This window comes from Rhinolophus ferrumequinum, chromosome 17 (assembly GCF_004115265.2).
Source record: "Rhinolophus ferrumequinum isolate MPI-CBG mRhiFer1 chromosome 17, mRhiFer1_v1.p, whole genome shotgun sequence".
Taxonomy (NCBI): domain Eukaryota; kingdom Metazoa; phylum Chordata; class Mammalia; order Chiroptera; family Rhinolophidae; genus Rhinolophus; species Rhinolophus ferrumequinum.
Window position 1 is genome coordinate 39,859,448 of NC_046300.1, and position 20,157 is coordinate 39,879,604.

General features: G+C 44.4%; 1 protein-coding gene across 6 annotated transcripts in view; it reads left to right on the forward strand.

The window, feature by feature from the left end:
- The window catches only part of ZBTB38 (zinc finger and BTB domain containing 38), a 72,146-nt gene that overhangs the window by 40,313 nt on the left and 11,676 nt on the right, over nucleotides 1–20,157 (forward strand). Inside the window, exon 1 of one of the 6 annotated variants that reach the window (XM_033131867.1) lies at nucleotides 16,637–16,772. The exons of the other annotated variants lie outside the window; for them this stretch is intronic. The gene's annotated coding sequence lies outside the window, so the exon portion shown is untranslated. Of the gene's footprint in view, nucleotides 1–16,636; nucleotides 16,773–20,157 lie in introns of those variants that run through there. 6 annotated transcript variants of the gene reach the window in all.

The window sequence follows — 20,157 nt, forward strand, 5'->3', positions numbered from 1 at the left end:
TATGCATTATTGTGTTGGCCCCATTGTTTGAAGCCCCGACTGCCAGGTAGTCCGTGCTCCATTTCTGTGCTCTAGTTCTAACTTGTTGTGTGTGACGCAGTGACGGGGCGTGATACCAGTTCAGGATACTCTGACCCAGCAAGCAGCTACCGATGACGGTCTGTGCATTGTCAGCAGTCACTGCTTTGCCCATGGCACCTGCTAATGATGAAGATGGGACCCTCTTAAAAAGAAGAGCTGGGTGCCTCTGAGAGTGTGACTCTGATTTTTTGGAGTGCTGACGAGGAGATGAGTGTCCCTTCTCAAGGTTTGAGCTGACCCTATAATTAAAGTGACTTTTGAAGCAAAGTGAGGAGTTTGATATTTGCCACTCTGCCCCTTAGGATTCATATATTAAGAAATGTTCCCCACGGGAATGAAAAACTGGAGGGATTCTGAAGAAATATAACGTGACCCAGATATATTCCATGGTAAAGGTGTCTCGCCACCTACCCTTCATTAAGGTGGAATACTTTGGTGGTTTTGAAAGCTTGAATACTGATATGTCACCTTTTACATTTTAGGACAGTGAATCACTGTATAGAGATTGAAATGTTACAGGCAGAACAAAACTTATGAGTGATTTATACTTACTTTATTATAGATGAGATACATCCAGGGGCAGAAAGGTAATATGAATGAATGGTCCGTGTGGGCTGAGTATGAGAAGAGAGTGGTTAGATTGTGGCAAACTGGAGGGCATGAAAAACATTTTTAAATACTGTGGAGCTAAATGAAACAGGTCCACAGGTTGAGTTCAGCCTGTGTGGACTGCTTGCGTGACAGTTACAGAGCTGTATCTTCTGAATCAACCCACCATTCTGAATTTCCTCCGTGATAGCCTGCTCGGTCTTTTCCTGTAAAGACGGCTCTTTGGATATAAACTACGTCCATCTCATACAGGCAAAGTGATTTGTCAGGGTCAGCAGCAGAACACAGCATGTGTGTCCAAGGACATCTGCAGAGGCATCAGACAGTCCTGTTTAAGCTGCCCAGTGCTGTGTGCCCATCTCAGGATGGACCAGAAGAACCCACCAAAGGAAGCCCTCTTTATCCAGACATGTCACTCCCCAGGCAGCTGCATGGAGCCAAGGCCACAGAGGCTAACCTGGATGGTATCAGGCCAAGGGATGACACCAGAGGACAGCAGGCATATTTTGACCTACCTGGTCTGTGGTATTGACCGTCTCAGGCCAAGGATGCCTTCTGAAATGTCACGCACTCAGCAACTTCCTGACCAGTCCTAGACTGGGATGGTGTGAGAATTGTCCCCTCTCTCTGGTGACACTTGATGGAGCAGCACATCCTGGAATTTTTAAATGCCTTCCTTTTTTTTTTTTTTAAACATCTTTTAACTACCATTTCCTCCCCTCTTTCGGTGCTGAGTCGTCATGTCTGTAGAGCACTTACCACTGGGCTTGGTGTGTACTAAGCGCTCAGTGTCTCTGAGCTTTTGCTGTCATTGACCTCATTATCATCACCACTATAGCTATTATCATTTCACCAGTAGGGAACAAAACTGACTTCCTAAACCTGAAACCCTGTGTACCTCAGCCATCTCCATCCTGACATAAATGAAGATGGACCACACATACATGACCCACTGTATCAGAAAATGCACCCCACAAGGTCCCCAGCGGACGTGTGCGCGTTAACGTTTGGGGAGCACTACTCTAGGTGCTGTGGCGAAGCAGAGAGACAGACTTGGGTAGAGATTGGTCCTTGCCGTTTGTTAGCTACGAGGTGCTTTGGGACAGTCGTAGAGGCGGGGGGGCCGGAGGTGTGCCATTTATCTGATACTGTGCGGCCGTGCGATGAAATCACTAGGAATCTGACTCTGAAGACTACTGTCTCCTGCCTGTGGCTGTAACTTCAGCATAACACCTGGTTCCTTACCATCCTCCCACAACCCACCGACCTGGCCATGCAAACCTTGTTGCCAAGAAGGGAAGTTCCTATGTTAAAGGACAGAAAACCTTTGTGCATCTGGGAACTGACACAAATGATGATAATGTAGGACGTTAATGGTGGTCTGTCCATCAATGTAAAAGTCAGAGGCAGTCTATTCTAGACGAATAGGCAGTCTAGTCTATTCTGAGTGACGACTTGGGGACCCTGGTAGGCAGTGAGAAGGGAGGAGTGACTGAACCTTCTTTAATGTTGGTGACCGAGAATGTTGCCTGCTCCTAAGGAAACATTTTGAAAGATAGAAATAACCAATCCCATGCTGCCATGGTGACTTGTTATCGGGATTGGAAGCTCCTAGAAATGGCCACAATATCTTAGGGATGAAATCCTAGCTTCATATCAAACTAATCTAGTTGGGAAAGTGAATTAACTAAAAGCATCTTCAGTTCTGCAAAGCTCTTGCTTTGGTCTAGCATTTTGTTAATTTATGATTGTGGTGATTTTTTTCCATCTGTGTAGTACATTCGGTGGCCTGTGCCCTGGACACTTAGCGGCCTGGGGTTCCTCAGGCAGCACAAGACTTGGAAATGCAGCTGTAGATCTTAATTCCTGAGATGGCTCTCTCTTCTTTTCTTCCTCCTCTTCCTGTTAGGGAACTTAGTTTGGAGTCCTGGGCCCCAGTCCCTTCTTCCATTCATCCAGTTGCCATGGTGGGTTGAATGGTGGCCCCCCAAAAGATACGTCCACACCCCTGAAGCTGTGAATGTGACCTTATTTGAAAAAAGGGTCTTTGCAGATGTAAATTAGTTAAGGATCTCGAGAATAGTTCATTCTGGGTGGGCCCTAAAGCCAAAGACAAGTGTCCTTAGAAGAGACACACAGGAGAGACATATAAAGAGGAGAAGGCCGTGTGAAGGTGAGGCAGAGACTGGAGTGATGCACCAGCCAAGGAACGCCTGGGTCCACCGGAAGCTGGAAGGGGCAAGGCAGGCTTGTCTCCTGGAGCCGTCAGAAGGAGCACGCCTCTGCCAGCGTTGTGATTTTGGACTTTTGGCCTCCAGAGCTGTGAGAGAATAAATTTCTGTTGTTTTGAGTCACCAAGTTTGTGACAATATGTTATGACAGCCCTAGGAAACTGATACAGTGTCCAAACCTAGCCTTGATTCAGAAGTGCCTGAATCAGTTTCTGGGGTCTCACCCCTAGCTATTCTGATCCAGTCAGTCTGGGGTGGCACCAAGAAACTAAACGTTTAATATGGGCCTTCAGGTGGTTCAGGTACATCCATGCCCCCTCAGTATTGGTTCTCCGCAGGCTCCTTCTTTGACCCTACTTCCTTCTTATCTGCTGTACTTTCCTTAGGTAACATCCACGCTCATGTTTGTAGCCTCCGCCCATGTGGCAGTGCTCTGCACCTCTGAATCGCCAGCCCAACTTCCTTTCAGCAGCAAAGTCCGTTTTGGAAGCCTTTTGATTGAGAGCACTGGCCGGGTTTTCCACACACTCCTCAGAAGGAGTGCAGACTTCATAATCCTCCTCTCAAACCAGCTCTTAGATCTGGTCCCCTACCTGTTAATGGCACATCTAGGCAATAGAACTGGTATGTCAGTCTTCATTCTGCCCGCTCTTTCTCCTCTGTAATTTCCAGTTCGTTGATTCTTCCATCCAAATAACTTCAAATTTTTCTCTTCCTTTCATCCCCACCGGTCTCCTGCTGCCTTTTCAGATCTCACCCCCCCTCCCACCCCCGACATCCTTCTCACCGAACTGTTCCCAGTATGACCTGTCTGCAAATTTGTCAGATGACTCCTGCTTAACATCTTTTAAATGACTCATCATTGTCCAGGCTGCACATTAAAATCACCTGGGGAGCTTTTTAAAAAAATCTCAATACCCAGCGTCCACCCAGAACCAAATGCTAGATCAGTCTCCAGTTGGAACATGAGTGTTGGTATTTTTTTCCAAGTTCCTGTAGGTGTCTCCAGTCCAGTTAATCCTGGACTGAAGGATAAAATCCAAAGTCATCATGATATTCAAAACTCTTCCCGACCAGGCGCCTGCCAATCTCTCCTTCTCCTTCTCGCATCAGGCCCTGCCCACACCCTGTGTAGCAGCCATCCCCAAATCCTTGCCTCCCCTAACTGTGTCGTTCTGTTTCATGCCTCCTTGCGTTTGCTTAGACATCTGCCTCGAATAGAATGCTTTTTCCCCTCTTGGATGCAAAAGAAATGCTCCCTATCTTTCAAGACTCGGTTCCATCTCTCTTTCCCTGATTCTCTGTGCCCAAACTCAGGTTAAGCTGCCTCCTCCCACCTGGGCACTCTCTCTAGAGCAGGGGTGTCCAAACTGCGGCCCGCGGACCAACTGCGGCCCGCAATCCATCGTTAATTGGCCCGCAGCAAATTCCAAAAATATATTTAGTTTACTTAAATGAACCAGGTGAGGCAATACGTACTTCACCTCGAGTGAGTGGCCCGGCTGTTTATGTATTTTACCGCATATGGCCCTTGGTGAAAAACGTTGAAAAAAGTTTGGACACCCCTGGTCTAGAGCATTGCATCCATCGTGGAGTAGCTGGTAGTCTGCTTGTCTGTCTCCATTGGACTGTGCACTCCAGAGTTTGCTGAATGAGGGAAGAAATAAAGGCTTAAACAAGGCTAAGGGAATGAAATAGTTTTTCTGCTTCTCTGAATGATTGGACCAATGCTGCCTTATACCTCATCAGACACTTGTTAAGAAAACGAAACGACTTAGTTTTAATGAATGTAATGCAGTTTTAGTAGTAGCAGTAGTACGTATGTATGTATGTTTGTATGCATGTGAGTAATACCATTAATTGAACACTTGCTAGCTTGGGTCTCTAGTCATTGCCTCATTTAACTATCACAACAATCATCTCAGGTATCATTCCTATTTTACAGAGTGAATTAAACAAAATTCGTTGTGATGAGGTAATGCAGGATGGCAGAATATACGAAGTATCGTGCTGGTGAGCAGTGTGTGAATGGTATGTGGACTGATTGGGAAAAATTGGTTTTATTGGTAAAAATAAAACGTGTGTTTGAGTAGCAGATACATGTTTGACATGGAATTTGGCATAAAACAAACACAACCATTAAACATATCCATCAAAACATGAGATGGTGATTTTATATTCACTAGCATTTGGAATGACATAAATATAACCTTCCTTTTCCAAGTCACAAGATCAGGATTGAAAAGGAATCCTTGCCAATGACAAGCTATCTGGTGTTTGGGACGTGGGCTTCATTTTTCTGAGCCTCAGTGTCTTCATCTTTGACATGGAAATCTTTCCTAGCCCACGGGGGTGTTGTAAGAAAGAAAATGAGATGGTGTGTATGAAAGTGATTTGTAAACGACAAAAGGTTAAACAGGAATAAGGTGTTCTTACCTTTGTTCTGTGCTTGGGTCAGAAAGTTGGCCTTTGGGAAGAGCCAGGATGGAGAAGGTGGTGTTCTGCTGGGTAAGTGGATATGAGCACTGGACAATGCAGGCTATCTGAATACCCTGGTGAGGCAGGATACGAGGGTGCTGGGATGTGAGCCCCAGAAGAACAAGTGGTATGAGCTAGTTAGAGAGGATGCAGGAACGGGGAAGAATGGTTAGAAAATTCGAGTCTGCTGTGCTTATTAAAGCAACAGAGCTGAAAGAATATAACTGATCAGGGCTTAGATTGTATCTCACCTGTAACCACGGACCAGCCCAGGGAGCACAAAGCAGCTCTAAGGAACTTAACAACTTGTTCTTTTACTCTTAGGTTATTCCCAATAATTTCATTCCCAGTAGCTCTGAAGTTTTCTGGATCTCCGTGCAAGAGCTCACTTACCCTGAGGTCTCAGCATCCGGATTCCAAACATATTAATGTATTAACGCATCCAGAGCTGCTCCTCACACTGTCACTTCCTGTTAGTGTGGCTTCAACCTCCGTCCTCTTTAAAGATGAAACCAAGGCTTTATCCTTTGTATTCTAATAGATCGGAAATATTTTCCAAGTTGTCATCAGTATAACAATCTTGATCTTGAGATACGACCTGAGTGGGTATGAAGAATGGTCACTTCTGCCCCCTCCGGAGGTGAGCATAGGAAACAATTGTGCCTTTTTGTCACAAACCCCACCTAAACTTACTTGAAAGTTTCTGGAGCAGGATCAGAGTAACATGTTTAAGAAATCAGGAGATCCGTTTTAAGATAGAACTGATACTCTAAAATATCCAACAGACTAGAGATAATGGGCCAAATGAACACGATCAATTTAACCAGAATACAGAAGTAGATTTTTGAGTTTAAAAGTTCAGCCTTGGAAGTTTGAAAACCAAAGAGGAAGAAGAAAACGATGGGAGAAAGGAGCACTCCATGCCAAAAAAAAAAAAAAAAAAAAAAAAAAATCTGTGTACTATAAAGAAAATGGATTATTGAGCACTTAGGAGTTTCTGTGTACTTGCCGAGGACTCATATATCCTCATTTGATCCTCCCAACACCTCATGACATTTATGTTAGTCACTCCCTTTTAATAAATGAGGAGACGATGCTTAGGGAGGTCAAGTACTTTGTAAGTTCATGCTGTTCGTAAGTGGGTCCCAGCACCTGCCATTTGAGGAGTATAGTATAGTAAAGCATGTGGAACCAGAGGTCTAGAAACGTGTTTTGGTCACACCATGAGATCTTAGGCAAGTCATTTGACTTCTCCAGGCTTTAATTTTCTCATAGCTGAAATGAAAGGATTGGAGTAAATCTATAAAGTTCCTTTTGTCTGTAAAATTCTATTTACCGGGATATGGCTGAAGGAACTCGAGATTTTTAGTCCAGAAAAGAGACACACAGAGTAAACTTTCAAAGGGCAGTCATGTGGCAGAGGTTACGATTGAGGGCCCCTTGTTTGCTCGGAACGTGGACTGCTCCTCTAAAGAGGAAATTCCCGCACTGGGTGGAGCGGTCCCCACCCCTGATCTGAAGAATCTCTAGAATCCATTTGTGGCAAATTGCAAATGAATTAGAGTGCATGCTCCACTAAAAAGCATGCTCTCTCTGCATTTTGTTAGCTAAAGCACCTACTGTCTGTTTATTTTGAAGCAATGCTTACTCATCTGCCCATTTTGAGAAAGATTTGGGGGGCCTGGATTGCTGGCTACTTGGGACACGAGCATTTCTTTGTGTGGACTCAGCACCATCTTGTGGACACAGCACTGTGGATTGAGAATGGGCTGTGGTCATCCAGTGTAAAGGAAACTCAAAACACAACCTGAGAAAGCTGCTGCCGGGAAAAGGCTCTGTCTAAAGGATACTATTTTTAAGAGGGGCTGCCTACTCTCAGAGCTAGGAACTGCCCCGGGGAATTTACTTCTGTGACTCCAACCTTATTATTAAGCCCATGGCACCTGGAAGAGCAGAGTGGGCAGGCTCAGTGACACAGTAAGCCAGACCTGCCCAGAAGAAGTGGTACAACAGCTGGGGTTCTGTTTCCTAGGGAGGGCATCAGTACAGAGGCCTCACTGGGAGGGAGCCCCACGCCCCCTTCCCGTGTATCCTGCCTCTGTCCCCACCTCGTCTGGTCTAGAACACCTCTCAGCCATGCCTCCTCTCTTGCCTGCCGGTATAGATTTTCCTCAGCATAACTTGCCTTATTGTGCTCACAGACCCCCTTCTCAACCAGGGAGGGATGGAACAGAGCACTTAGGGTGTAAAATGCTTTCCTTCCCCAGCTCTGTCTCCTAACACTGGTGAAGCTGGTCACCTCTATGTTTTTGGTGTTTCTGTGTGTGAAGAAACCGAGTAATAATCAAACCTGGGGCAGAGATGACAGACAGTCTGAGGACAGCCTTGCCTAGTGCTTTACACAGGCTGGAAGGAACAACCTGTGGACCTACAGAAACCACTTGGGGTAGAAGCTCACAGGCCATTCAGGACTCCTTCCCTGCTTATTCTGCACACTAGGGCTGCAGGGTCAGTGTCTTTAATGGACATGCAAGGCTCCCCAAAACAACAGTGTCACTGGTTGGCTTTATTCATAATACCACATCGTGATGCATGTACCTATTCTTCAAAAGTAAATGTTTTTTCTGTTGCATTACCATGTCTGTATTAACCCACAGTCCCTTATTTTGCTAAAATGTTTATTTTTGCACTTACCTTCCACAAGCACGTTTTAGCTAACTTCCCTTCTTTTGGGGTCAGCCTGGCCTGAGCCCGGTAGCTACTGACCACCAGCCTGCAGAGCTCATCTTGCCTGGGCCACTGGAATTCTTTGAAGCCTGAGACTCTCCAGACCACTCATCTCTCCACTTCAGCTTCAGGGAAATCCCCACTTACAAAATGACCCCTGCTTCCAACACCCTTTCAACCAACAAGTTTAAATTGGTTGCTATTATCCTAAGGATATGGGCTAAAGAAAAGAGTTGTAGGTATTGTTTTGTTTTCTGGAATTTTCATGGAAAATCATCAGGATGAAAAAGAGCAGTAGAATGAGATACTACATTTTATCTATATTGTCTTATCTAATCCTATTAAGAACTAAATTGCACTATTATATCCATTTAATAGATTAGGGGGGAAAAACAAGTTTTAACGATGGTAATTAACTTGTCCAAGTTCATACAACTACTTAGTGGAAAAACTGGAATTTGAACGCAGGAGTGTGTAAGCAGACGCCCTGCTCTACCCTCTGAGGATAAAGATAACTAATGGACAGGAAGAGTGGAACAGGAAAAGGAAAGCTTGCAGTTTATTGACTACTTTGACAGTTGTCAAAATTTTTAATTGAGTACTTCAATGGAAATGTGAACCAAAATCCAAAATAAGCACATAAATGTGCTAAACCCCAAACTGAACCCAAATTGAAAAACATTTTTTTTCACTAAACCACAACCTAATGGATAGATTAAACTGAGCCTTAAACTTGAAAAAGTAATAAAATAAAAAGCCAAAACATTGAAGTATTCACTAAAAAAATCGTAACCAAACTGACATGTTAATAGGTTTCTAGTTTAAATTAACAAGGGATCCCAAGACTTTGCCCTCCAAAAAACCCCTTGGTGTAAGGGGAGAGGAACAAATGCCATCTGGTAGGGATCTGTAAATAGGAGAAGGGGTGAAGCAGAACACAGGGGAGCCTTTTCTATGAAGGTAAGAATGTTGCTATATAAAACAGGCACATAACCAGTAAACTGACAGTACCCTAGCTTTGTTTTATCTAGTCAAATTTCAGTGATTTTCTGGCTTAAGTGGACAAGTACACATGATGGAAATTTTTTAATGATTTTAGTATTTGTCTTAAACAGATTATTTTGACGTCTTTCTTTTAATCTTTATCAGTCTTTTAATCAAAATTGCTAATAAGTAGCCAACTTGAATGATTTTTATTTAAATTCTTACTGCCTTTTCCCCCATGCTTAGAAGAAAGGCTAACAGAGCAGCTAAAGAAAGAAAAGAAAATCATTTAGATGATACTTGTAACTAAATGCCCAGATAGGAGCTAAGGCTCAGATGTCACTGCCCTCTGCATTAGGGAAGAATACTGAGCCCTCTGGGGTCTGAAGCACTTGAGGTTTGGGGCAATGCCCTGGGCACACAGTGAAATAAAGCATTTGTCCTATCGCGGAGGAATTTAATATTCCCTAGATTTGCGGCCTGGGGATAGGGCTTGGTAATACTTGTTCTTACTGACAGTTGCAACTAATATTTGGTAATAGTAATACCAATAATAGCTAATGTTTATTAAGCTTGATTTTGTGTCAGACACTGTGCCAAACACTTTATAGGTATAATCATTTAATCCTCATGTTAACACTGGTAGGTTCTATTATTAGCTGTATTTTGCCGATGAAGAAGCTGAGGTGCAAAGAGTTTAAGAAACTTGCCCAAGGTCACAGCCAGAGGTGACAGAGCAGAGTCCACCTGACACTGAAGCTCAGGCTCTTCACCACTGTGCCAGACTGGGCATGGTTGGCTTTATCCTCACTTATCCTTAGGCAGAGCCCTGTTTCATGAACGGACTCACACGTGCTTTGAGGTCTCTCTGCTCTCTTGGTTCAGTAGCTATAACCTGTCCACTATGCCGTTTTTATACCGCCTCCTTGTAGCAGCCTCTGTTATTCTACTCAATAACTGATGGGAAGTAGGCATTTGATACGTATTCCCTTGAGATGGAAGTGGATCAAAATCAAAACGATAATATTTATGAGCGCCGTGTATTACTTTGAAGTTTATGTTTTTTAAAGAAAATAACCGTAGAATGTTATGGAAAATTCCAAATTTCCCTGTAAGTGTTCACCCCAGGGCCATCTGGTGGCCCATATGGCGTCTTGCGCACATTAAAGGGAGGGCCCCCTTCTGGCAGGGGCGTGCACCCTCACCATGTCCCCGACCTGGCCATGCAGAGCATGGGCTGGCTTAGCCTCCCCTCCCCCCACAGCCTACCACAGGGCATGACCTGTCCCACTGTACGTGGCAGCTCTGCTCCAGTCCAGGCTACAGTTTGCTAAACATGCACGCACTGGTGAGTAGGCTGAGGTCATGAGCAGACGGGCTTTTGATATTAAGGAAGACATGGAAAAGCTGAGTTCTTTATTTCTTGGTGCTCCTGAGCCTGAAATGGAGAGTGTGGTTTTTGAGTCAGACTGCCTGGGTTGGAATCCCTGTTCTGCTGCTCACTAGCTAAATGACCTTGGGCAAGTTGCACAGCCTTGCTGAGTCTAAGTGTTCTCATTTGCAAAATATGATTGCTGTGAGGCTTAAACAGGATGGAGTGTGTAAAACGGTCCTGGGTACACAGACGTGCTTGTTAGGTGTTAGAGGCACAGCCCGTGGCTGGCATATTTAGGTGAACTTCCTCCTGCCAAATGAATAAGTCACATTGGGGACATTGACGCATGTGTGGAGGGATGTCAATGTCACTCTAACGCAACCCTCAGGAAGGCTGCCCAGAGGGGCTCTGACACAAGCCAAGAGACGTGATGACCTGTTTCTTCATACCGTGTTTCCCCGAAAATAAGACCTAGCCGGACAATCAGCTCTAATGCGTCTTTTGGAGCAAAAATTAATACAAGACTCGGTATTATATTATATTATATTATATTATACTAAACCTGGTGTGATATTATAGTAAAATAAGACTGGGTCTTACATTAATTTTTGCTCCAAAAGACGCATTAGAGCTGATTGTCCGGCTCGGTCTTATTTTAGGGGAAACACGATAGTGTAGTTAGAAGTCACGGGCCAGCTCACCTGCACAACGTAACTCAGTAATTTTTAGCAGGATGCAAAAAGCACTCCTGCCCAGACCCTACCTCCCAAAACTCTGATCCAGTGTCGGTGGTGTCACCGAGTTCATACTGGTTTGAGACTTCACAGGTGATGGTGAGACGGATGTGCAGCTCTGCTGAAAACTGCCATTATTAGGCACACATCATGATGCCTTTTTCATCTGACTGTTGGTTGCCTGATGGGAGAGGAGGGTGTGTGTCTGCTTCTGGAGTGGGTCCCACACCGGTGCACTGGGAAGCGCAAGCATCCGAGGTCTGTGACCCAGAGGAGGCCGCAGGCTCAGGCGTGCTCGGCCCAGCCCAGCACCTTCTCCCAGCGAGCTGCTCATGAGAGGAAGCTCAGTGAGGGAGATGCGAGAAGGGACGGGAAAGTGGGTACAGCAGGGGAGACCTGTGGAAGCGCTTGAAGGGAGGACGTCATGTGGAAACAAAGCCCTTTACAAACACCCAACACCAAGGCCTTACACTACACACACATGCTGCCGACTTTAAATTTTGAGTATTAAAAAAAAAAAAGGGTGACTTTTACAAGTTTGTTGCCAGTGCCGTCCAAGCACTCGGGAGACAAAGGCCAAAATCCCTGGAGTTTAAAGGTTAAAGAACAAAATCCAGTTGAGTAAAACTGAAGATCTTAACTGGTGTCATTCAACAATTCATGAATTGGACAGCATCCAATCTAACAGAAAGGAGCTCCAAAGAGCTACACAAGGCAAGAGATTTTATAGGCACAAATGTGGGAGCAAAAGAAGAATATTATAGCAGGCAAAAATGAGGATTGGTTATTGCAAGGTTACTTTCCTTATCGGCGGTGGCAGGGGTTTATCAGGAAAGTCACCTCTAACCGATGCTGGTCAGTTGATTTCTGACGGTCTCAGTGGGCTGATTCCATTGCTGGTAGAGCCAAAACTGAATTAAGTTTCAGTTTGGTGCTGTGGGGAGTCGCCTAAGCAACTCCATTTTGGGCCTGTTGTCTGTATCAGAACAAAGCATATCATAGAGCGTGCAAGAATTGCTCTTTTCCTTTCTTGGAGCCAAAGCAGTAATCGTAAGCAATTTTCAGTGTTTCGAAGCTGAGTTTCAACGTTTTAACTTGTTTGAACAGTAACAACTTTGTGGGCAGTGGATGGCCCGGACTTGTCATACCCAGCTCAGCGTTAGACCAGCCATGTTACTTTGTTTTTTGTTTTTTTTTCCCCTTTCACCACGTCAGAACAGCTTTCTCAACTTTTTTTATGTTTCGTCAAATGTATCCCTTTTAGCATAAATGACAAATAGCAGGGCAGTTCACATTGACTACACTGGATCCAGGAAGCTTGGTAAGGTGGGCTCTAGAAAGCTTAGTGTATGGGTGCTTTTCACTTTTGTATTTATCTAATAAAGGCTTATTAGCACCTGTTATGTGCCAAGTGCAGTGCTGGGAGCGAGGGAGGGTGTAGTAAACAGTCTCAGCCCGCACAGAATGTATACTCTTGTGGTTTATCAAACAGAGGACCTCGTAAGCCTTGGTAAAGGTACGGGAATTTGGATTTCGGGTTTTAAGGAATCTCACTGGCCATGTCTCAGCTTCGTGTTGCCAGGGAGATCCTTCCCTCTGTCATGGAGAAGGCTCACCCCCTGGATAGTCTCTTCCCTGAGTGCTCCCCTGAGGCTTCAGACCCACGGGTCTGATGCTGTAGCCTGACTGACGGGGCCCTGGCATTAGCCTCTGATCCCTGAGGCTGCATCCTCCCCAGGTCTGTACGGAGAGGAGGAATCTCCCCCACTCATGGTGGGGGAGAGGAAGCAGATGAAAACTCATCTTGCTGATGCATTCACTTCAGAGTAGCAAATCCTTTATCCTTTGTCTCTTGAATTCATTGAGTGAATTGGCAATGACCTCTTAAACATCAATTTTTTTTTAATACTAAAATTTTGAAGTTGGCAACACGTGGGTATAGTGTGAAGGCCTTGGTGTTGGGTGTTAAGCAAATTTTGGACTGTGGGGCGATGCTGTGATTGCGTGTTCAGGTGGCACCTTGAAAATGCCTGTTGTACCAGCCAGCCACGAAGGGTCCCAGGCCCAAGGCTCATCATCTAGCAATGTTCAGGTTGCTCTGCTGACCGCTGCCTGTGATCAGGGGTCTGTTTACCTTAACTCTGATCCCTAGCTACCCTTCTTGGGGACTTCTCTGGCATATTCTGCTTCATGACAGGTAGCATTTCTCAGGGACTTCCTGGCATGTGACCCAGGCTGGCTACCCCCTGACAGCCCTAGCTCTTGAATATCAGCCTGTGTCTGTTCCTGCTGCAGTCTTCTGCAGGGGTGATCCTGCACAACGAGCCTGCGGTTGGGACTCACTGCAGGGCCGTTTTGTGTCAGACAGAGCAAGTCAGCTGCTCTGATTTCACTTCTGCTGTGTGTGCATGTACACGTGAGGCAGCAGGGGGCAGGGGACTAAGCGCTGCGCCACCATCTGGTCTCTGCCGTGAGCAAGGCGCTTCTCTGGGCTCGTTCCACGCCTGCACTGTGGGCCTGGACTCCTGCGTATGTAGTACCTCCACTTTATGTGCCTACAGGATTGTCAAGGAGATTAAATGAATTAATATGTGAAGTGCTCCATGACTTGAAAGGGGTCAGATAAAAGCAATTTTATTCAGATTAATTGGGGAAATTCAGAGAAATGAAAATTGTAATTGGCAGTATTTATGATGCCTATCCATATATAATGCTGACTTACAAACACGTATCTATTTACCATACAGATTTTTCATTTTGTAAATGGATTTTCATTGAGGGCCTACTATGTGTCAGGCCTGTTCTAGACGCTTAAGATGCGTTAGTGATGAAAATTAAAGATTGCTGCCCTGTAGGGCTTAAATTCTCACAGGCAGATGGACAATAAATAACGAGTGCATTGTGAGCTCTGTCGGAATGCTGTGAGTGCTGTGGAAAAGAAACAAACGCAGAGCAGGGTAAGGGGGATCGGAGTGCAAAGGAGGGGGCAGGTCGCTCTTTTAATCAGGGTGAGCCTTGTCTGTTTTATGTGCATAGCCACTTCACTTACTCATTCAACAAGTATTTCCGGAGTGCCTACGGTGCACCACGGCCCAGAGGTACGGCGGTGAGCAGGATGGATAAGGTCCTATTCCTACTCTTGGAGTTTGCTTTCAGGTGGGCCGAGTAGACGGTGAACAAGCAGGCAAAACACATGGTAACCGCACACTGAGGTCAGTAATCTAGAGGACATAAATTAGACAATGTGAGGGCAAGTAAAGGTGGGAGCAGAGAGAGGCACGGGATGACATTTGAGCTGGGCTTACGGCATGAGAGGGAGCCAGCCACGGGCAGTGCTGAAACCAGTGTGTGTAAAGGTCCCAGGGCTGGAAAAGACTTGGCAAGTAGAGTAAGCAAAGGGAGGCGTGTGGTGAGCACAGAGAGTGGGCAGCAGGGAGCCAGTGAGTCTGGAGAGTGGACAGGACCTGCGGACAGTGCAGGGCCTTGCAGGCCACAGTGAGGGATTTGGATTTTATCGTAACATCAGGGGAAAGCCACTGAAGGGCTTCACTTGATCTCCTCTGTGTTCTTTTTTTTTTTTTTTTTTTTTTTTTAAGATTTTTTATTGGGGAAGGGGTACAGGACTTTATTGGGGGAACAGTGTACTTCCAGGACTTTTTTCCAAGTCAAGTTGTTGTCCTTTCAGTCTTAGTTGTGGAGGGCGCAGCTCAGCTCCAGGTCCAGTTGCCGTTAGTTGCAGGGGGCGCAGCCCACCATCCCTTGTGGGAGTTGAACCGGCAACCTTGTGGTTAAGAGGAGGCGCTCCAACCAACTGAGCCATCCAGGAGCTCAGTGGCAGCTCAGCTCAAGGTGCCGTGTTCAATCTTAGTTGCAGGGGGCGCAGCCCACCATCCCTTGTGGGACTCGAGGAATTGAACTGGCAACCTTGTGGTTGAGAGCCCGCTGGCCCATGTGGGAATCGAACCGGCAGCCTTCGGAATTAGGAGCATGGAGCTCTAACCGCCTGAGCCACCGGGCCAGCCCTCCTCTGTGTTCTTAAAAGATTGCCCTGCGTACTGCGTGAAGAGGGGACTGCATAAGCAGTTCTCTCCATAGCCAGCAATTGAGCAGGACAGTCAACTCTCAAGCTGATTCCAGCCGACATTCATTAAACCCCTACTGTATGCCAAGCACTGCACTTGGTGCTTTTTGTGCGCATTATCTCATTCACTCCTCTCTGCCCAGTTTCTGGTTAGTTCAGAAAGGACCATTGTAACAGAGTAGATTCATTATCTTGCAGGAGTCCCACGAAAGCCAGGGTGAAGAGTGGGCTGGGGGTGGAGAACGAGGGAGCAATGGGAGATCAATTTAGATAGTTGAACACCAAAGCAGCGGGAGGAGCTCTGTCCATTTTAGCCTGACCCATCCTTGGGACTAGCTGGAGGTCCATTCTTGTGCAGAAGCCAGAACGTACAACGTTCTTCCCTCTGCCCTCCCTGCGAGGTAGCAGTCAAGTGAGAGGAACAGGGCCATCCAATTGGCTGGCCCTCTAGGTTCACAAGAAAATGGCATTTGGCTCTTGATGGTTTAGGGCTCAACCCTAAAATGAAAGTTTCCAGGGGACAGGAGTCCTATCCTGGCCATTTTGGTAACTCTGTCCCCACAGCATTCAGATGAAAAATGCCTTCTGCATTAGGGACTCCGAGTGTCCGTGGAATTTGGTTGAGACGAGAAACCAGCACAGCACTCCAGGGCTTCAGAGAAAAGTTCTAAGCCTGTTTGCCAGGTTTCTTAAGCAAGCGGGAGTCTGGGCAAGCTTGATCCTGAGATGAACCTAAGGTACAGGGGCTACCCTGAAATACTGTTGTGTTTCAGAAAGGAAAAAAAGGAAACCAAGGACCTTTCCCCCCTTTCATCTTTCCAACAAGCAACCTGAAATATTTAACTGGGCACATTGCATCATTCATGAATCTGGTAATACTCGTTCTCACAATCTATATACACGTAACTACAAGTCCAGAGACCGAATGTTTACCTTTTCAAAATAATATATTCAGTTAAGGCGGTTCAGGCCAACCTCCCTCTCTGTCGAACACACTCGAGCAGCTTCCTGATGTTGGCCTTTCAAACGGCCCGAATTTCAGTTGAAAAACAAACTTCCCTTGTCATACTACGCCTTCCTGAATCTGATAGCTTAAATGCATTAAAGTCTGATAAATGCAGCTCTTCTCTGTCCCTTTTGGGCTGCATGTAGAAGGCAAACCAAGAGCACTTGCCTTTTCCTAGACACAGCTGAACTCTATAAAGGGCTTCTGTTTTGTAATCTGTTTTCGAGATCTGATGCGTGTGTTTCTAACACCCCGTCACGTGAGGAGGTCTGACGCAGTCACCCAACATGACTGAGAAAATGTACTGCAAAGATGTGTGGGAAGGTGGAGCCGGATCACTGAAGCAGTGCCCTTTGTCAGCAAACTTTCCACAGGGGATCGCAGATCCATGCAGTGGATTCCACTGTGATATGGGCCACATATTGGCCCAAAATGGACTGTGAGTTTGACTTTTGCAGGATTCCAGGTCAGTATCCTAATACAGTGTGTTCTTTTTTTAGTTGGGTTTTATTTCTAAGTTTCTTTTTATAGAAGAAGCCTCCCAGTAGAGAAAGGAGAAAGTTGCTCTGTGGATGGTTTTGCTATTGCGTACACGCATGAGGAGTTGAGTGGCCGACGTGCTACCAGAGGGCTCTTGGCCTTTTCCTCTGATCAGAAGATTCAGAAAAATAGGGTTCAGTCTGTCCTCTGAGAGTGGCCTGGAGTAAGTGACTTCTAGTGCCCACTAAGAACGTGTACTGAATAGAGTTACTTCACGCTTTATATGTCACGTCTTAAAGATTTACTAATAAAAGTGCACCAACTTTTATTAATAAGCCCTATAAATTTCTACATAATAGATACGTCAGTTAACAACTTAAGGAAGGTTTTTCAAGTTTTGGGGTTTTTTTTGCATTGTGAAAGTTAGAATTTATATGGAAACTATCATTTTAATTTTTTTCACATCTGTGTATTTCAGTAAAGTTGCCTTGACTAATTGAGGGAGGGAAGATTTAATTAAGCTGCAAATACTAGAAATTAGTTGGCCAGATCATTGCCAAAAATTTGTTTCCTTTGTTTTCAAGATCAATCTCCGAATATTAAAAGCAGTATTCAGGATGTAACGGGGAGGAGGCTAATTTAATAGATGAACAGATAGAATCATATGGGCAAACAATAATGTGATCGAGCTAACCTTTGAGACTCGGAAGGCAAGGATGTAAACAATGATAGATTGTGTAAGGAGAATATAGGCAGCAGCCCTGCAAATCAAGGAACAATTTTTCCCACGTGTAGTATAAAAAGAACACTGGTCCACTTGGTTTTTCAGCCATGCTCAACTTCAAATACAACAGGTCCTCGAATAGCATCCTTTCGTTATAACATTGATAGGAAAAAGTCCGATTCCCTGCTGGGACCACTCTCTGTATGGAGTTTACATGTTCTCCCCATGTCTGCAGGGGTTTTCTCCGGGGATTCCAGTTTCCTCCCATGTCCCACAGCTGTGCACATGAGATGAAATGGCGTGTCCACATTGCCCTTGTCTGAGGTGGGTGGGTGTGTGTGACAGCGCCCTACCATGGAAGGGCATCCTGCCCAGGGTGGGTTCCTGCCTAGTGCCTGAGCTGTCGGGATAGGCTCCGGCCACCGTGACCCTGGACTGGAATGAGTGAGTTAGAAAAGAATGATCTTACTTGTTTTTATCAATCTTTCTTAAATATATGTATAGCTCACCTTTATATTAATGTTCACTATTAGAAGTGTTTTGGGTCTTTAGAAGTTTGGTGGTGTTTTTGTGACCAGAAATACGTCATAGGATCTTAACTCTTGTTTATATCATTAAGCCTGTGGTAAAATTAGTTTCCTTCTATATCGTTTCACTTAAAGTCACAGGTTCCTAGAACCTATTGAGGACGTTAAGTGAGGACTTATTGTAATACTTTAAACCTGGAAAATTAGACAGCTACGGAGTGTGTGTATCTGTGTGTCTGTGTTTCTCTATCCCTTGATCTCTCCTGTATCCTGGGGATCTCTGCCTTGTATTTTAGCACACTTTCACTTTGTTTGTAGTTCTTCTAGGCTTATATGTGATTTATTTTATTAAGATAATTTTTAAAATAATTTCTTTAAAAATGAGTGTGAGCATTTTCTTATAGGCTAGAGCGGCAGTTTTCAAACTGTATGGTCCCAGAACCCCTTTACACACTTATAAATCATTGAGGAGCCAAAGAGCTTTTGTTTATCTGTGTTATAGCTTTCAATATTTACCATATTCAAAATTTTAAATGAGAATGTAAAAAAACGAACTCATGAAAAATTACTATTGTAAACCAGCTGCATGATAAAATAATGTTATTTTTGTCTGTCAGCCATTCTTTCAAGTGAAAATGGTATTTCATGAAAAAAATTGGCTAGTTCAGCTTCCAGCTCAAAGAATACCCCAGGTGCTTTTCCTCAAGGTTGTCATTGTTTTTCAGTATGCACCAGAAATGTTTTCTGTGTACCTCCCCTTTTATCACACAGAATAATAAACAGATGCATATTTAAAGGTCAAGATTTAATAAAATTAATAATTTTTATTCCTTCATCTAAGTGTTAATGGTTTGATGCCTGCTAAAGTGCCAGCTGTTTTGCTTATCATTGCTTTTGTACCATTGATGCATATGTCCACATAGTGAAAAAGAAAAAGGCAAATGACACCTCAGTGTTCTAAAAATAGTTTTGACCTCACAAACCTGCTGAAAGGGTGTTGGAAGACCCAGAGATCCATGGAGCACTTTGAGAACCACCAGATTAGAAGAAAACTAGAAAAAAAAATGGACAAGAATTAATTAGTATTTTCCTAGTAATTTTACTCTCTGTAGAGTAGAATTTGGGTTCATCTGGGTGTCACTTGTAAAGCTTTAAATGAGGACCCTTTCTAAGTACAATGCGTAATTAGTATGTAAAGCCTTCTGCTGCTCGGGGTGTGAGGAGCCAGTTACCTTCTGCTCACTGTCCGCATCCTCTACAGAGCATAGTGCCCTACAGGTAATACAGGTGATACAAAGAGAGCTAGATTGTCCCTGCCCTCAAGGAGCTAATAGGCAAGGAGTAAATGTGAACAAATACTTCATACCCCATGCCACAATAAAGGCAGGAACACAAAACAAGAAACTTCAGAGGTGAGAAGATGGGGTGTCCCTGAGATAAATAAGTATAAGGCGTTGCCAGGCAGAGGAGTTATGGGCTGTGTACGATAGAAGAAGGACCTCAAGAGGAAATACCATTTTTCTCCTAAAACTTTGTACAGATGAAATGTAGAAATCTTCCAAAGTTACGAGCAAAGACTCCCCTGGGTAAGGATGTATGTGCTGTGTGTGTTGTGAGGGGTGGGGAGGCTGGTTGGAGAGGGGGCCTTCTGCTTCTACCTTAATACACTTCTGTGCTGTTTGAGTATTTTACCATGAGGATAGATTAATCTTTTAAAGCTAGTTAATTCTGAAAGCAGGTGAAGGAAAGTCATTTAAATCATCAAAAGTATCTTAAGGGCCCGTCTTTGCATTATATGAATGTGTATTTATTATATAAGGTTGGAGTATAGCAGAGACAAAAGCAGCAGAAGATTACAAATATACTAATTGCTAGAATGTCTCAGTGGCATTTATATAAAGTATAATTATACAGCATGTTTATCATATTTATAAAATTCTTAAAAGCATTTTATGTACTTATAAAGTTATACTTTATGTAAATATATGCATATGTACTTATAATATGGAATTTTATATTTAATTTATATAGAAGTTTATGTTTTGTATACACACACATACACACACACACATACACACAATGACCATTCATCCTCATTTACTGGGGTACATTTCCAGTGT